Raw genomic sequence first — 6,831 nt, forward strand, 5'->3', positions numbered from 1 at the left:
CCTGTTTTTGGCGTTCCACTTCCTGTGGGGAGGTCATGTTTTACAGACATGTTCAGGACGGGTCTGGGGTCTCACATATCAAGTTTCAGGTGGATACAACAATCCCTGTTAGAGCAGCATCAAAAACTGTAAGTGTAATTCTGTCTGCTGTCACTAGGGGGTGCTGTTTTTAAAATATTTTATTATTAATATTTTAAATATTTTCACATAGGCTTCAGGGGCGGACTATCATCAATCCTAGCAGGTTTGGTTCAGGTCGGACCAGGATTGGCAAATTTGTAACAGTTTGTTTTTTTAGTATTTTCTGCCACCACCAGGAGGCATTGTTGTAAAAATGTACCGTTTTCTGCAACATGGTCGTCTTCAGCAACTACCCGTTATCAATCATAGGAAGTTTGGTTGGGATCGGACCTTCCATCGAGAAGTTATAAGAGTTTTGTTGTCTGTTACGAAAAATTTGAATTTGCGCCAACTTTGTCGCCCCCTATCTCGTACGCCATTCGACGTTTCAAAAAAACTTTCAGCAGCTTGAGCTCATCAAGTTTGAAGGTGATCGCCCAAAAGCTGTAGGAGTTGTTAGTTCAAATACCAAATGTCATATTGTCTGCCGTCACCAGGGGGCACTGTTTTCGAAATTGAATATTTTCATACAGATGTCTTCTGGGCCGGACTATCATCAATCCTAGCAATTTTGATTCAGATCGGACCAGGATTCGCAAAGTTGTGACAGTTTGTTTTTCTGTCACAGAAATCCGACTTTGCATCATTGCCATTGCAACACCGTTAAACGTTGTGTCATCTTATTCAACACACACTATCTACCATGTGTTTTGAGTCTTTCCACCAATTTGAAAAGTTGATATGATAATCTCTGTAAAAGTTATTCCCGAAATCATATTAATACAATTATTTTCTGCCACCACCAGGAGGCGATGTTTTCAAACTTGACAGTTTTTGTATAGAGATCTCCATCATCGAGCATCGCAAGTTTGGCTGAGGTTACTTCTATTATGAAGTAATACGAGAAATTCGAAATTTTCGCCAACGTAGCCAGTCCCGTTAGCGGCCATGTGACATTTTTACTAATCATTAATCATTAATTAAAAGTTATTTCTTGTTAGGAGAGCTCACGTCTTGCTTCTGGTCCAGTCATTCTCTGCATCACTTGTCAGAATGAAGTTCCCTCTTCAGAGGTGAAGCTGCACAGATTGAGCTGCAATGGGTATGTACGTCCTAAATAAATGCAAGGGTAGCATATTCATTTTTCTTTGTGAAAATGTCTCTCTTAGAGTGTCGTGCACACAATAAGGGAGTATGACCATAACTTCAATTATCTTCAAGGACACACATTAATCAGTAATCAGAACAAGAGGGAGGCCAAAGTGAAGAAAAGGATAGAGAGACAGCCCCAGGAAACCATCTGGGAAACCACTTAGAATGAAGATGGATGTCAGGGACTCTGAAGAGGACAGATCTTCTCTCATTCTATAAACAGCAGCAAGAATGGACACGTCCACTTCATTACTACTCTCGTACTCTTGTTAGTAAGTAATATAATCGTATCATTAAAGTTTATACCACTCAAGTATCTTATATGGAATTGTTAAACGGGAGAATGGGATCCAAAACATTATATAATTGATGACGACTAATGAAAATATGCCACGGACAATATTCTCCTGTTATCTGGACGTCAATACTAAGGATGCTATACTAGAATTACAGCTAATAGAATATTGACTATTTTTTCACCTGCTTGTTAAATGTTAATTTAATGTTACCTGTATTAGTCAGCCACTGTTTTTCCACTGTGTTTTTATCAGTATTTTATTTCAGGCGATCTTGCTTGGAGAGGAAGTGATGCGGTACTTTATGACGACATTAATATCCAAACTCCAGTCTAGATCTTGGTGAGTCTCTTGCTATTTTTATTATTATTATTATTATTATTATTTTTTTTTTTTAAATGTATTTAAGTGGTTAATTGTTGTGACTTTATCCCATGCTCTCTGGTACTTTACAGGAGGAATGGGCCAAACACTGCTATTTGAGGGTGAACCTGACCATCTTGTTCCAGCAGCATCAGCGGTGCTTATTGAACGCAACCTCTTCCGAGTTGCAGGAAGGATGTTGGCCTTCACCTTTCTGCATGACGGTCCCCATGTCACGTGTCACAGGATTAAGTCCTGCTGTAATTCATGTACTGTTCAATGGGGACCCTGAAATGGCAACTGTTGTTATAGAAGACTGCCCTGATCTGGAGTATCATAAAAGTGGTATGTAACTTAAAAAAAATTTCACAAATGTTGACACAGTAGGAAAAATGATCATAAAAAATTTAATCTTTTACAAAAAACAAAGTCACACGACAGTACATTGAGAGCAGCTCAAAAACACGTCTGGTTTTGTGAATTTGCATTTTGATAATCTATTTTAAAAAGGTGATACAGTCAAGAAGAGTTCATTATTGTTAACTTGTTCATCATTCAATTACAGTTTTTAAGCATTCAAGCACTGGGCACCAGTATTCATCCAATAGTTATGTGATAACTGGCACAGTAGACAGGACAAAAGTCACTCTATTTATCTTGTTATCCAGGTAGAATGAGATTTACCTGGATAACAAAAAATACATCTGTAAAGCTGCAGACATTCTTAAATGCGTCCATTCTGTACAAGAGTTTGAATGGATTTTTATTAAGCAATTTAATTTAATTTATTTATTTTAAGGAAAGCAAACTTTTTCAGTCTATCCTTTGTTCTGTAGTGCTAAATAAAAGAATGGGTTGGACATCAGTCTGCTATAATTCTTGATAAAACTTGCACAGTCTTTATGATCCAAGTGCATCAGTTACAGAAACTCCTGGAGCTGGAGCACTACAAACCTCCACAGTCTCAAAATGTACTGGTCTGTCAGATATTGAATTGTTCCTCTATTAATATATAAAAGTAAGCTTCCACATGCTTGAGGTTTACACTGCTGACTGTATCATCAAAACAGACATGACCTGTGATTTTCAGCCTTCTGTGATCACATAATAGCCTTTACAGCAGGGGTGGGGGGTGCAGGGCACATCCGGACAGCCAGAGATTTTCTATTGCAGGTGCTATTAAATACACATTTAATTAATTAATGACACATTTCATTATTTAATGACGCATTTCATTAATTATCTAATGGTGTATTTATTTATTTAATTTTGGCCCTTTCAGTCCTCCACACATAATAGAAATACAACAAACATTATATAGAATTCAGATGATGGGACTCACAATAATATGTTCATAGATACCAACACACATTGGGGGTACGAAATAGCAGACAAGGTTGGGAGGATATAGGGTGTGTGTGTGTGTGTGTGTGTATAAGAATAGGTGTATGTATATGTATGCATATATAGGTTGTTGTTTTTTGTGTTGTGTTTTAAACTATTTTTATTTCTATAGGCTACTTGATTTTTCTAAATTGATTTTGTTTCCAATGTATTTACTTGCTTCTGTAAAGCACTATGAATTGCTTTGTGTAAGAATGGTGCTATACAAATACACTTGTCTTGTCTATGTATATCTATATATATATATATAGATATAGATATACATACATACATACATATATGTACTGTATATATGTACATACATACATATATATGTATGTATATATATATAATTGCTATTTATTTTATTATTTTTACTTTTAAGTAATAGTTCACTTAGATCAACATTTCGATGCACCATCCATACCAGATGGTGGCGGTAATGCACCAAATCGTTGTTTGTTAACCGCCATAAAACCTCAGGAAAGAAGAAGACTGACGACACTCAACACACCTGCTCATCGCCACGCAGGTGTTTTTCAATCAGCTGATGACCGCTGATTGCTTCCTCCTCTTCCTCCTCCTCTTCCTCCTCCTCTTCTTACTTAATCTCCCTCCAGCCACGAGTTCCGTGATGTCCCTTTGAAGAGAAGCTGCACGAGCCGTGAAACGAAAAAACAGACGCGAAAAATGTCTGAAAGTGTTCCGGGAGGAGGGAACTTCAACTTGTGGCGCTAATGCACCAACCGGCATCAAACCTCAACAAAGGAGGGAACTTTCAAAAAAAAAGAAGAGAAAGCTGCCGCGGCGTGACGTCAGACGCCGAAAAGGTGACCGCGTGCATCAGCTCCTATATAAGAACGCAGCAAGGCGCTCCAGGATGGCGTGTTCGACCTGGTCCAGATTGGTGGCCCGTCCAGAATGGTGAGTAACTTTTGTCAAGTTATCTTAATGGTGACTCTGTTTGCTGAGTTATTTGCTCAAACGTAGTTTAAAGTTAGCCTTACTTTACCTCGAGCTGTGCCTCATTGTCAGCTGTTTTGTCTGGTTACAGCAGTTAAATCATTGGTTTAGATGGAGCTGCAACTCATTTATAATACCTGTGATTTATTTTCAAGTTTGGTTCACAAAATGTTAAATGTTGTAAACTGTTTCTAAATTCAGTTATATTCTTAAACTATTGGGATTCAGTGATTGCTTAAATAAAAAGCATGTTCCATGTTCTACTCATGGTCAGTACTATTGAGTTTTTCACTGGAAAGACTTGGTTTTATTTATGTTAAATGTTTAAAAACAGATTCAGGGTTATACGTGTCTTTTATACTTTGAAACCTTTAATGTAGCCATTAAAATACAAACTTTTTTTATTATTTAAAGGAACAACCTGCTTCCTGCTCACGGAGACCTGGTCGGACGCGCCATATACAAAAGCCTGAGGCTGTCAAAAGAAGGTGAGACACCTTTTAGAGATAATTTACTACATCATTGAAAATGTTAAGGCTAATTTTCATAATGTATTTAACTGATGGCAATATATCATATTAATTTAATCACACATGTATAATAAAAGTTTGTTTGTGTGGCTGTATGAGGTACTGACTAGTGATGGGAATTCTGGCTCTCTTTCGGCTCTCAAGTGGCTCCTCAGATTTTTTTGTTACTTAAATTAATTTATTACCAAATTATGTTTAAAATGAATAACTAATGTAAAAAAACATCAAAAATAACATATGTATAGTATTTGTATGGCTTTATTAATAAATGTAACATAACTTAACTTCTACATAAATACATTTTAAATAAATAAAGAAGGAGTTGACACACTGTCACCTTCATTAGCAGAGTCCTTTGCTGGTCTTTTCTCCAACTCCATTAATTGCACTGTTGGATGATTAGTTAGCATATGCCGGTGCAGGTTGTTTGTGGAGCCTGCTCGATATGAATTTTTTATTTTACAAAGTGTAGACTCTGCCTTTCTGGAGTCTAACACTTTAAAATGTGTCCAAATTGTGCTCCTTTTCCTGCTGTCGCTCATCTTCAGTAAAATGGTAAAATCCTTCCCCTCCCCTCCCCCCCCTGCTCAGTGTAGTCACACATGTTGACCAATGCGGCTTTAAAAGACAGTTTGAAAACGTTTTACTGACATTTCTATACTTGAACTTAAAAGATATTCCTTAAATCTTAATCAACTTTGTTCTACATCACTTTGAGTTTGTGCTGGCAGCAGTTTATATCTCAGGCTGGGTGAACCATGTCTGTACCTCATACAAACACATCACCTAGTTATTTTACACCTGTAACAGTGTGAACTTGAACATGGTCAAGGCTGGAAACTGGACTTGAACATATTTTTTTGTTTGTTTTTTTTCCACAGATTGATCTTCATGAAGACTGTCAAATAGTAGGTGTGATGATTTAACTCTGGGTGGCCGCTGTGTCCCCCCTCTCTCTTGGCCGCTGAGCCTACACCTCTCTCCATTGTCCAACATGGCCACGTTCTTTTCATTCTCCTGCTTTCCATCCGTCAGATAGCTGAGGGTTGTTCACGGAGCATACGCCACAGGTTGGTTTTGTATGTTCCTGTCCACTTTATTTGGTGGTCTGATCTGGTCCTTGGTTATATTTTCGTGGAACTGCTGAACGAGTGGTTTGAAAGAGTGATGGAGTGTTTGAAATTCTCTCTCTCTCTAAATGAATGGGTTGTGTGTGACTGAGATGCCGTGATTTGAATAGTTAAGATGGTGTGAGAATGTGATTATGTTCAGCAGTTCACATTAAAGTAGATCTGGTGTCTTGAAGGTCTTAGATGCTTGATAAGTTATAATGCACTAACATTTCCTTTTTAGGTCCGTCTACAAAGGGTGAGTCCATATTTTTTTATGTCTTCTCCTGGGGGGGGCTACCTTCTTGCCCTCCATGTGTGCTAGGGTTTGCAGAGTAGGGGAATAAACAAAAGAAAACTTGTGTGTTGTGTTTTTTGAGAGTGAAGGTACTTAGGTGTTGGCAACTGACTTCCTGGTCTGGCTGCTCACAGCTAACTACTGAGTTTACATGCAAAGGTAAGAACACGCCTCTCTATGGAGGCGTTTTCTTGCCTTGCCACCTAACCACTTTTTCTTTCTAACTGTTACGCAGGCCGCGGGCCATCGCTGTTCCGGCCGCCGTGTCGATCTGTCCTGGCCCTCCTCGTGCCTTTCCTCACTTCTAAAAGGGAAAAAAAAAATCAACTTGAATTGTTTTCGTTAGCACTAAAATATAGTGATGTTGGAGGACCAGATCTTAAATGAGGTTTAAAGGGATGTTGTGTACAGTCAAAGCTAGATGGTAGGAATAAAGTTAATGTTGTGCCTTGTACGCTCTGTCACAAGGTTTAGACTTCTTGGCCGCTGTGCCTTTTTTTTTCTCTCTCTCTTTTCCAACGTGGCCATTAATCTACCGTTAGCCCTAGAACGTTAAAGTAGATCCTGGTGATCTACAAACATAGTACCTGGCTTTGGATGGCAGCCCTGCCATAGCC

Source organism: Solea senegalensis, linkage group LG14 (genome assembly GCF_019176455.1).
Source record: "Solea senegalensis isolate Sse05_10M linkage group LG14, IFAPA_SoseM_1, whole genome shotgun sequence".
In the NCBI taxonomy this organism is placed as follows: domain Eukaryota; kingdom Metazoa; phylum Chordata; class Actinopteri; order Pleuronectiformes; family Soleidae; genus Solea; species Solea senegalensis.